The 12,828-nt window shown below is 36.5% G+C and overlaps 1 long non-coding RNA gene across 1 annotated transcript in view; it reads right to left on the minus strand.

Annotated features, from left to right (window-relative positions):
• Positions 1–231: 231 nt before the first annotated feature.
• The window catches only part of LOC145979732 (uncharacterized), a 43,593-nt gene continuing 30,996 nt past the window's right edge, over positions 232–12,828 (minus strand). The window contains exon 3 of the long non-coding RNA XR_014440810.1: positions 232–489. This is a non-coding gene — a long non-coding RNA (uncharacterized LOC145979732). The remainder of the gene's footprint in view (positions 490–12,828) is intronic.

Raw genomic sequence — 12,828 nt, forward strand, 5'->3', positions numbered from 1 at the left:
AGTGAAAGAACATTTAATTTCAATTTAAACACTGCCGTTGAAAAGCCACATTAAGGAACTGCATTTTCAAATCTTCCAAATAAGAACCATACATGGTTTCTTAAGCTAATAAATAATCATTACATAGGTTCTCATTAGATACAAGTGAAACGAGAAGTATTTATATGAATACATATACTGTATTTAGTTTTCAATTCTTACAGAATCTTAATAACAAGAAATGCACGAATATATATACAGACACCAGAAGCACCAGAAAGTATCACAAACATTGGCTTCTGCACTCCCTCTACGATTGGTCAGTTCTTAAGTCTTCGTTTGGAGTGTAGGGTGGCAAATCTGATTGGTAAGCCACTTGTTGCTCATTTTTCGGTGGTGTCTCGAGAGTCTCGTTTGGTGATGGTTGATGAGGGTAAGCTGGTGGCTGATCATATGGTGTGGCCACTGTGGAATTTATTGGGTAAGAGGTGACTATTGGTTGCTCAGGACCTGAAACAGAAAAAGGCAAGTTTGCATTCATATTCTAAAAATAAATGATTAATTGCTTGAGTTTGTGTTTTTAGTTCCCTTTGTGCACAGTAAGGGGACTGGACCTCCAGTTTAAATAAAATAAATAAATAAAAACATACATAAATAAAATAAAATAACAATAAATAATAATAATAAAATTTAAATTGAATTCAAAATACTTTTGCTTTGCTTCCAAGTTCAAACTTGTGTCCACCACTTAAATAGAAACTAGATTCGTATTCCTTCCTTTCCATCGTGGAATGTTTGTCTGTTCACGTATGAGTCTCGCAACTCAAAGATGATAAGAGGTAAATAAATGTCCGATCACTGCCGGGGTGAACGTAATGCAATTGCGAAATACGACAGAACAAAAAGAGCCTGCAATGATCGGAAAGGGGTCAGATCGCTTTGAAAGGAGAGCTGGAGGTTTTGAGAGAGAGACTGAGTGTACGAACAGGGTAAAGCGTCTTGTACACGATCAAATTGATCATGAACAAGTCCTTGAATTGAAACCAATTGAAATTCGTTGAACATCTCTCCTAGTGAAAATCTTGAATGGTCTGAAATTGATCATGTACACGATCAAAGAAAAATTGGACAAGTTCACATTTGACCAAAACGTGGCAGTGTCTACGACATTGAAAGAAATAAATAGACTAGCGATTAGCCGTAACAGAGATAATTTTATTACCAAATGAAGAAGTTGAACATATTAGAAACTCCATAGAAGTGTGATGTTGATGTATTTTCTCGAGTCCGTTATAGGGAAGCATTTCCTTTAACTTTTTTACTGGCCTAAATGCTAAGTAAATGCTTCAAAAAATATTATAACAGATAGTACGTACTTTACACGAAAGCATTTCATGGAACATTTTGGTTAGCTTCTGCGATTACAATGTATAATACATAGAGCACGAAAGGTACATCAAGTTGCATCATCTATGGTGAGTGCACGGTGTTTACAATTGAAAAAACTAAAATATTCTTCCATACGTGTACAGTAAACGCTATAAAGTATGTAGTTAATCAGCGCCATTCGTCTCAACCTAATACCGTTTTACAGGAAACGTTATTCATCTCGGTTGAATAGTTATCGTCTTTTAAAAATGTGAAGTGATACATTGTTTATATCTCACCCGGCCTCCATTACATCTGCATTCGTTCGTGACCTAGAGGTCGCTTTTCGATAATCGATTTCAATAGCATGTGCTCTGATTGGTCGACAGCCAGGCTTGGATAGTGTTAGAGACACCTTGTACACGATATCACGAACAAGTCCTTGAATTGAACGCTTAAAAGGAAATCACGTCAGAGACAACGCCATTTTTCTCATTGGATCCAAGATTCGGTGAAATAATTTCTATTTAGGAATGGTTCTAAAGCGCCTTGTACACGATCAAATTAATCATGTACAAATCGTTGAATTGAACGTAATTGAAAGTTGTTGAACAGCGTTTCTATTGAAAATCTTCAATGGTCTGAAATTGCTCATATACACAATCAAAGAAACTTAGACAATTTCACATTTGACCAAAACGTGGTGGCAGTATGTAAAAGAAATAAATATATTTTTTTATATTTCCAAAAGGAAGAAGTACGACATACTAAAACTTGAAAGAAGTGTGATTTCGATGATTTCGTTTTTGGATTCCGCTTTAGACGAAAGCATTTCCTTTAACATTTTTGCTAGCTTAAATGATAAGTAAATGCCAGTGTTCAGATAGTTACTTTTAAATAGGTAACTATTTACAGTTACTCATTTTAAAAAGTAACTCAGTTACAGTTACATGTACGTACATGTAAGTTACTTTTATAGTTACGTTCTGCTGAAAATTTTCTTGCAACCAAATTACACAAATCGATCATTAATTGTAATAAAATATTTTGTGAAGACTAACATGTATTTTACTTATGTTACTGGTACATAATATAAGTCTTAGTATATTTATATTTATTACAAAATAATATGATTTCCTGTGCTTTGCTCAAAGCCATGAAGGCGTATGGGGGGGGGGGAGTTAGAGCCCCACACTTTCTTGATCATGGCCGAAGATGGGGGTGCCGGTGATGTGATCAGTACCACGTCCCTGGCATCCTTTACCGCACAGCAGATACTCACTTTATACGACGCTGGGTGAGCGCTGGAAAAAATCTCGGTTCTCCCCCACCGAGGCTCAAACCCGGGGTCTCGCGCATAGTAGTCAGGCACCCAAACGGCTTTTGTTTTAAGGAATACCCCTATGCGGTAATATCGCCCGTTATTCACATTTTCTCAATTTTCACGTATGTCAATTTTCTGTTTTCTGTATTCTCATTGGAACAAACACAACCATCCATGTCCGAAACGAACTAGAATCCGGAACCCCTGACATAAAGTGCGTTGTGCTAACCACTCCGCCACGGAGGTTGACCTGAGCTACTGCCACTTAAACATGTGTATTTATTATCATTGTTGTTCTTAAGGAATGTCCATTGGAGTGGGAGGATTTTAGAAACTGTATAGAAAGAGAGAGAGAGAGAGATATGTATCACTCACGTAGAATATATTCTAAGAAGGGAGGTCTGTCTCGCATAAAGGGCGTGTCAGAGAGAAATAAATTTGTGGTACAATTGAAAGTGTTTATGAACCAGAAAATTATAATCCAGTAGCCTATAATTGTGCGTTATCAATGAAGGTGAAAATAGCATTTTAAACTTACCCTTTAGTTCTCTCTGAGACAATTACATAAACAAGCGAGAATGATCGTCTGGGTCTTCCTGATTCTTTCGTTGCCACTTGAGTGTTGTAATTCACTGTTGTATCAATAATAATGGTGAGATCTGTCGTATATGTTATTTCAAGAAAATGGGTGGTTCTCATTTAAATCTTAAACGAAAGCACTTACCAAAATATATCACTTTTTCAAAATGTCCAGAAATGCTGAATAATCATAAATAAGCGAATTCTAACTGGAAATATTTCTACTTCCATTTTTAAATTATCAGGAACTGAGATAAATGAAATCACGTGGAAACAAGTACATTATTTTTCATTCATATGCGCATTTGCTAGCTCTCGTCTTCTTCAGTTTCGTTCATACTAGCAATATCGTTGAATTCTTTCGTAAAAACACTGAAATATTGTAGTACGTCCCTCTTCAGCTTAATCCGATATTACCTATAGCAAAGAAAAAACTATCGGTTGCTGCTTAAAGAAGGGGGAAGTTATAAGATCAGTGAGGAACGTCACAGAGGAACAAACCACAGAAACAAGAGACACTTCACAGCACACAACTGACAATGGAAAACTGTCAGCAATAGGAAGGAATTATCTATCCTCTCTATCCTCCTAGAAGCTTATCTTCCCGCTTCTGGGAAATCCACCCCTCTTCCGAAGTGTGTATACAGAAGCGCAACCACGATTTATTTTTTGTTTGGGGGGGGTAAATACCAGGATAAACGTACCAATAATAATAACAAAGACATTAATAGTGGCATATATATGTATATATACAATATATATATATATATATATATATATATATATATATATATTATAATGTTATAAAAATATATAATAATAATAACAGACATTAATGGCATTATTATTATTATTATTATTATTAATATTACTTCTACTACTACTAGAGGTAGTAGTAGTATCAAAGACGTTATTATCCTCTTAAATTACGCAAAAAGGGGGTAGAAGTCGGTGCTAAAGCATTTGTTTGGAACAACGTATTTGAAATATTTTTTCAACACTGTCAATTTCACATTCGCTAATAATGGAAAACAAGCACACAAACTGTATTTTTGAATGGCAGAAAATGAATGATAAATGAATGCATTCTGAAGAAAATTATTTTTGTACATATAACATGTATAACTTTCATGTACGTATGTTTTACACATATGCAACATGGAGCAACATAAAATAAGAAAACATGTATGAACCATGCTAACACTAAATTCTATACGTATTCTAAGTTAATTCAATACATGTATACAACATCTTATTATTTAAATACATTACAGAAGCCAATCATACTGCGAGCGAAGTGAGCAAGAAAATTTTTAGATCCAACTTTTGCAATTCAAACAATATTGATTTAATAGGGTGCCAATAATTTCACTGAACGCAACGGCATTCTCTCTTTGACAACTTTTTTCATTTAAATCATTCGGCGCCCATGGCCGATTCCCAACACCCCCTACCTACGGCTGTGAACTAGGGATTGCCAAAAAATCCGGAATCCGGATTCCGGAAAATTTAAATCAGGATTCGGAAAATTAGCTATCCGGATTTCGGAGGGAATCCGAATTTCGGAGGGAAAACGGATTTTGGAGCGAGAAGGATTACAGAGGTCAGATAGATAGATTATAGAGGGAAAACTGATTTCGATCCATGTTTTCAATAATTGTCCCATGAATTAAAGAATATATTCTAATATGTCATCCAAGTGTTACCCTTTCTTACACGTAGTATGAGGCTCTGTGTCTGCTGGACTCTCAGTCAGTACATTCCTACGTGGTGCTTGTTTCGTGGTTTTGTGATCTGCAAATGTGTGTTTGTGTTTTTCCTTTTTTTTTCCATCTTAACACAATTCATCCTCTTCTTCGCGATCAGCCACAAGAGGAAGATAAACGAAATAAAACAAATAAATCAAATCAATTAATGTTGTCTGTCGTTTACCTAATCATGTATGGTTTTAATTTAAAGGCATAAGATAAAATACAGCAGACAGTTCACGAGAAGATCACGAATCGAGAGGTGACGCAGCGCGGGGTTATAAGGAAAGACCGGTCCAATCGCAGATGTTAGGGGTAGCAGAAAGTCTTCCGCTGCGGTCTAGTGTCTTTTTTGGAAGTGCGTAGGAGTTGATTTGAGTCCAGGCACGTACCCAGGATTTTATTTCGGGTGGGAGCTCTTATCAGCACAGGCGTCGCCAGAAATATTTGTGGAGGGGAAGGCCACTGATAAAACTTAATTAGTACAAATAATAATGATAATAATAATTATTATACCACTGTTATAGTTGTCATTTTACAATAATAACTATTATAAGTCACTAAAAATAAACCAATTTTAATCCAAATTTATTGTTGTTATTATTATTATGCAAATGGAGAGACTTTGCTACTTGATCCACCGTATGATTCAATATCCAACACTGTTGTCCATTATTTTTCTTGCATTTTGTACAGTTAGTGTACTGAAATTCACAGTTATTGGATTTTGTTATTTATAATTTTTGCACATTCCGTTTAAAAAAAGATTTTAAAAGTTAGGGGCAAATTTTACTCATAAAGTTTACATTGTGTGACCTCTCACAAAGAAAAGTATACATTTTGAGAGCTGTGGATCCATTTATTCTTTTGATTAAATTGTAGAATATAAAAGTATAATCTTGTTCCTCTATTATACACTAAATTTTTATTCTATCTAATATTTAATCCTGCTACAGAAGTAAAATTTATTACCACTAGACACTATTTAAATTAGATATTTGTAGGATTTCGGGGGATCTTCAGCCTCCTTAGCCCTCCCCCTGGTTACGTGCCTGTTTGCGTAAATCACACAGAACGTGTGTCTGCAGCAGCAGGTTGCTGCTTTTGTTTTCAGTGTCTAGAATACTTTTGTATTGGTTATCCTGCACATAATGTAGACTGTATTACAAAGAATTTTTAAAAAAATAATATAAGAAAGAGGACATTGTTAGATTGCAAAAAGTTAAGTTTCGACGAAGATGGAGCACTTCGAACACACGTTTTGTGCTTTCTGGTGTTTTGGTGAGCTTATAGATCGAACACCCCTGTAAAACAATTTTACACCATTTCCGTATAACTAATAATAGGCCTCATTATAGGCAAGTCTCTGGATATTCTAATATTTGATCACTATGCCCGTAATATTATATGGTTGTGAAACTTGGTCTCTTACTTTATAAAAGAATAACATAAATTGACATGTTGCCTCGGAGTTGTTTCTTCCAGGCCTAAAGTCAGGAAACCGTTTCTGTAAGTCGTCACTAAAAGCACGTTTGCGTTTCGGAATGGTTCAGATCGCTGATCGACAGAACTGCACTTCTGCATTACCATGTAACAACTAGGGATGGCCAAGAAAATCCGGAATCCGGATTCCGGATAATTTGAAATCCGGATTCGGAAAATATACTATCCGGATTTCGGAGCGAGAAGAATTACGGAGGCAAAACAGGTTCTGGAAGGATAACGGATTACAGAGGGAAAGTGAATTTTGGAGGGAAAACGGATTTTGATGCATATAAGGGATAAGATAAAATATCGCCTGTACAGTTACGGACACTTCTGGGTTATAACAATTCCATTAACTTTCAATAGAATCGTTACAACCAGAAGTGTCCATGACTGTACAAAGTGAAGTACATACCGAGCAATTGAAGGCCATCAGGGAAGAGAAGTAGGGAGGCCATATCAAGATTCACACAGGAAAGAGAGATTGATTGAGTTGGTGGTTGAAGTTCACCTTATGCACAGTAAGGCTAATCTGGACTGGACCTATAGTTTAAAGTGTGATCGAAAGATAGGAATGATAGCCAAGAAGCTTTACAACAGGTGACGACATCGGTTACTTTCACTGTTTTATTTTCTAGACTGGAGGAGATAGAGAGAATTTTAATCAGAGGATTTGGTGAACGGATTATCCGTGCACGCAGATGTGTCTTTTAAAACACAGAGAGAGGGGGGACGGGGGTAATACAAGCAGATAAAAATGGTGGAAGGGAAAAATAAGACTTACAAAACCAATGAGAAAAGGTGAAAGAAATACAAAGGAATTTGGGATAGGGCGAAGGAAAATCTCTCTGTGAAACTCAAACTTTATATCTGCCAACCGTAATTTATCTGTATTTGGCTCCTGCCCAGCTGGTCAAAATTTTCTGGCGCCGCGCATGAAAGAAGCCGACTGCGCTTAGTAATATAGTAGATTGCCCTTCATTTATGAAATGATTGCACTACTTTATATTTTTATTTTTTACCATAAGGTAAATAAAAAGTTGTTACATGAGATCAGTTTTGCAACAATCAGATGTAATCTCAATATTTTTTTGTACTTATGATACAAGGGCAGCGACGGCGGTAGTATTAATCACGTAGGTGTGCTGAGGGGGCGTGGAATGAAATTTTGGGGGAGTGATGTTGAAAATAAAGAAAACATGCATTCTTTAGCCATTACATCAAATACCAATGAACATTTAATAGGCTTTTATGAAAATATGCCAATGAAACTGAAGACTACTAGTGACTTCAGTTTTGTTGTTTTTGGCCACTACAAGCCCATGTTTTGTAATTTTAAACGAACAAAGCTTGTTTATGCAGGCCAATGACCATATACTGTCTTAAAAAATAAAAATAAATATTTAACAAAAAAAAATAGTAATGATGTAAGAAAGACAACAGCCACTAATAATTGTAGTGACCCCCCACCCCTAATAGAGGAAAGCAAATGCAGGTTCTCTTTCAGATTACGATCAATGTCTGTTGTTTACAGTGACAGCGGTGTTACGCCAATGTGACGACAAAGTTTTAGTAAGTCATACATAACATAACATGGCAGATGCGGACGAGGATTAAGGGGTTCTGAAAAACCCCTTCGCACCTTCTTCCCCGCTCCACCCATGCATGAGAGCAATAAAAGTTTGGTCGAAAGCAGAAAGAAATATATATGCTCTTTTCTGTTGTATAAGATTTCATTGTTTCAGCTCCGAAGCATGTAATCTCAGGGAGCAGATGGAAATGATTATATTATTTTGGCGTCAGAAAGTGCTTGCGCATTAAACTGAAGACTAAAACTTGTCTAATCTATCAAAATATCGCCTTTGTGCAACTGCTACGACAGATAAGGAGCCATCGAGCAATGTAGGCATGTTTGGCCGAAACAAAGAACTGATGTACAATACTACTGCAACAACACTGAACACAAATTCTCTCTGAAATCCGGATTATTCGTTTTTACTATCCGGATTGCGAATTTTAAAAAAAATCAGGATTTGGTCATCCCTACTCTGAACTTGACAAGACAGAAAAAAGCAGGTATCGCAAGCGAAGCGAGTAAGAAAATTTTACGAAATGCATTTTTATTTGCATAAAATTTTAAATTGAAAGGGGTAATTCCTTCTCTATGCCCCTCCTACATGTGACCTTTGCCGTCAATGTCTGTTCCCCTTGCCCCCCTAGAATTGACTTCCGTCGAAGGTTGGGAAGGGGGCAATGCCCCACTGCCCCCTGTAGTTACGCCACTGTGTGTATATCGCTTTGGAATTCAGGTCTACCAAAACGAAAGATGAAACATACGATAAGCCTTGAAATTCCTGCCACCTGGCTGACCACCACTAAGAGACAAATTTAGTACAACTTTCTCTTTTCCTCTTCATCTATTGTTTGCAAGAATTAATGTATCAATGGATGGGCTTTTATATCACTGCAGAAACTGAATTCCGGCTCACTGTGAGTCCTAAATCGCCAATAATTTATGCCACTTTCATAGCAATTTAAGTGTCGCAAGGTAACTGTAAAAGTAACTGTAGAAGTAACTGTTAAAACGTTACTTCTATCGTAAAAATAACTCTGTTACAGTTACAGTTACTCACTTTTAAAAGTAACTAGTTACAATTACATTTTTTTCAAAAAAGTAACTGTTACTTGTAACTAGTTACTTCCAAACACTGGTAAATGCTTCAAAAAATTTTATAGCAGATAGTACGTACTTTATACGAAAACGAAAGCATTTCTTGGAACATTTCGGTTAGCATCTGCGATTACAATATATAATATAGACAACACGAAAGGCACATCAAGTTACACCATCTATGGTGAGTGCACGGTGTTTATAATTAAAAAAACGAAAATATTCTTCCATACGTGTACAGTAAACGCTATAAAGTATGTATTTAATCAGCGCCATTGTTTTGTACATAAAACCATTTAATACGAAACGTTATTCCTCTCGGTTGAATAGTTATCGTCTTTTAAAAATGTGAAGTGATACATTGTTTACATCTCACCCAGCCGCCATTACAACTGAATTCGTGACCTAGAGGTCGCTTTTCGATCATCGATTTCAATAGCATGTGCTCTGATTGGTCGACAGTCAGCCTTGGATCGTGTTAACTAGAACCGTTCCTAAATAGAAATTCTTTGACTGAACCTTGGATCCAATGAGAAAAATGGTGCATTCTCTGATGTCATTTCCTTTTTAAGCGTTCAATTCAAGGACTTGTCCATGATTTATTTGATCGTGTACAAGGCGATTAAGTTTTATCTTCCCTTGTGTCTGTCATTCTCAATCACGACGATAAGGGTCTACAAACATATATCATTTTGATTATTTAATCTTATCAGGTTTGTACCTCAAGGCAGTTCTTTGGGGGGAGACATGAGCGAGTGAGTGCCGAACCATTAGGGCTGCGATACGACATAGGCATCTAACACTTTGTTGATGAACAGTTAGTTCTTTGCCTTCTTGCACTTTTTCAAGATACACAGTCTGGATATTCCGAAGGATCATATTTAAAAGCGTTTAATTCTTGGTGCTATAAGTGTTTGAAATTTCTTGAAATATTGTTTTTTCCAAAGGTGTAAAAAGTATTACTTGAAGGGGAAGTAGTGCGTATAATGCAGTGACGTGTGGTGACGTCAACACTTGGGCTAGCAATCAGTGGCATTTCCAAGGGGTTTTGATGGGGGTCAACCCCCCACCCTTTAGGGCCCAGTATTCCTAAAAAGAAAAGAACGTCAAAGGCTTAAAAAGATTGCAAATTGAGGAATAACTTCTAAACAAAAGTACATGTAACTCACCCCCACACTTTCGAAAATCAAAAAAGATTTGCTTTAACTCCTAAGCCAGAAATCCCGGGTTCGAATCCCGGCCTGGCCATGAGTGTTCTTTATGTGTGTCCCTTCATAAATTTTATCGTATAATCTTCGCGATTTGCCAAAAGAGGCAGGAAATTGAAGTAAAATGAACCAAATCAAACAATCAGTCGATGATTTTATTTGTAGCGTCGCATTTTGCTAAATTTGGTTAATCGCGAAGATATGATAAAATTGATGAAAGGACACACACAAAAAACATTCATTCCCAGGTCAGGGTTCGAACCTTTGCTGTCGTACCGCGCTGTTATAACCACTCCCCCACGGACGTCTGCCCACAACAAAGACGAGAGGCCTCCCCGATGGAGCAGTGGTAGCGTCGTCGCCTTGTAATCAAGGGCTCCTGGGTTCGATACCCGGAGGAGACACAGTGGTTTGAGTCTCACTTTAAACTGTAGGTCCAGTCCCGATTAGCCTTACTGTGTATACACCAAGTCAGAAGTCACAAACAAAGACGAGAGAAAAGTGTCAACCGTCGGATGCACTACTAAGACGAGAAAGAGAGAGTGTGAGCAAATATTTGTTTTGTAATCATTATATCTTCCATATTTGGAAAAAAAATAAAAGAAAGCATAACATTTCCAAGTATTTTTGTATGCACTTAATGCGTTCCCATTTCATAAACAATAAAACTATATTTTTACATCCCACATTATACATACATATTGTACAGTGTCTCTCAAAAGTTTTAGGACAACGACATTTTAAACTAGGCAACCCAAATTACGTAAGGCGCTGGTGAGTTTCGTGTAGAGTTAAGCTCAATTTCAGTGTTGCCATATTCACAATACATATTTATGAAATAAGCGAAAGTAATAAAATCAAGTATTATTGTATAAAACTCTAAATAAAAAAATATCAGTATTACATTTGTCGCAAATAAGAAATACTTCCTGAAATAAAGAAAATCGAGTTTCTAGTATTTCATCGCTGATGAATCTACACAAAGGAAAAGAGGAGAGAGGAAACGAAAAGAGACAAAAAATGAGAGGAGAAAAGAGAGACCGAAGGGGGGAAGAGGAAAAGTAAAGGAAGGAAGGAAGAAAAGATAGAACAGATGTGGATAGGAGAAGTAATGAGGAGAAAGTGATAAGATGCGAGGAGAAATAAGGAAAATGGAGCAAAGATGAGAAGAGAGGAGGGAAAGAGAGGAGAGGAGAGGAGAAGTGGAGGTTTTAGAGAAGAGGAGGAGACGAGAAGAGAGGAGTTGAGGGTACAGTAAAAGAGAGAACATGAGAAGAACGAAAAGAAGAGGAGAAGAGTGCAGTGAAGTCAGAAATCTAAGACAGAAGAGGAGATAAGAGGAGTGGAGAAGAATGGGCTGGAGAAAAGAGGCGAGAACAGGAGGGAAGGCGATATGACATATAAGCAGAGGAGAAGAAGGGGGAGAGAAGAAGGAGAAGGAGAGGAGAATGAGAGAAGAGAAAGAAGACAAGATGAGAGATGAGGTATTTGTAGAAAATTTCGTCTCAGCATCAAGGATTGATGCATTGATCAAAATATCGACATGAAACATTCAATAATATTTTAAAATAAATTGGAGAATGTATTAGATCGGTGCGAAATGCCTTTTGGCTAAGTTCAGAGCGACATAAAATCTGCCACGTAGGATCTTTCATTCTACCTGCGATTATACCACTAAAAACATGAATGTAATTTTCATATTTATAAGAATTATCCAATTTTTCTCCACTTCTCAGTTCGTTGAAATGGAAGTTTTGTTCTTTAACATTTCTCCTCCCCCCATCGTTAATTCCAAACAGAATCATTCCGTTTCATACTGCGTTGACAATGAACACAATGGGGTATGTCTAAAACTTACGAAAATTTTCTGCCACCGGAATGGTTTGAACTACGACCATCAATTTAACAATCTGCAACGGTAAACACTACCCTACAAACTTTCGTTCTTGAGAATAGCTAAAAGGAGCTGATCAGTGTGAAATGTAGATGCAACTCTCCTTCTACATGTAATGTTCAAGGAATACTTGTTTGTAGCAAAGAAAACGAAGTTTTTACGAATCGGCGTAAACATTTAATGGAGAATTGCACATGATGAAAACTTTTCATTCGATATTTGCGGAGGTATGATTGCATTGAACTGGACTGGGTAAAGGAGTAAAATTAGTATGTCCTGAATTACCACAAATATAAATAGTTTTTTTCATTAATATTTGTCAATGTCTTTGAAGCAGTACACAATTCTCGTTAGAGAATCATAATTTACGATCTTATACGTAAAAATATCCCTTTGAACATGTGTCAATTCATTTATTTGTTTAATTTTTTTTAGTAAATTCCATATGCAGAACAATGTAGCCACTCTACACTGCTATTACAATTAATGTTACAATGCTCTTGTTTAATGAAAAGAGAATTAAAAAATAAAAAATAAAAAAAGGAACAAGTCGTAAGGAGACTCAAACCTGG

The sequence above is a fragment of the Lepisma saccharinum genome, chromosome 26, assembly GCF_977018435.1.
Source record: "Lepisma saccharinum chromosome 26, izLepSacc3.1, whole genome shotgun sequence".
Classification (NCBI taxonomy): domain Eukaryota; kingdom Metazoa; phylum Arthropoda; class Insecta; order Zygentoma; family Lepismatidae; genus Lepisma; species Lepisma saccharinum.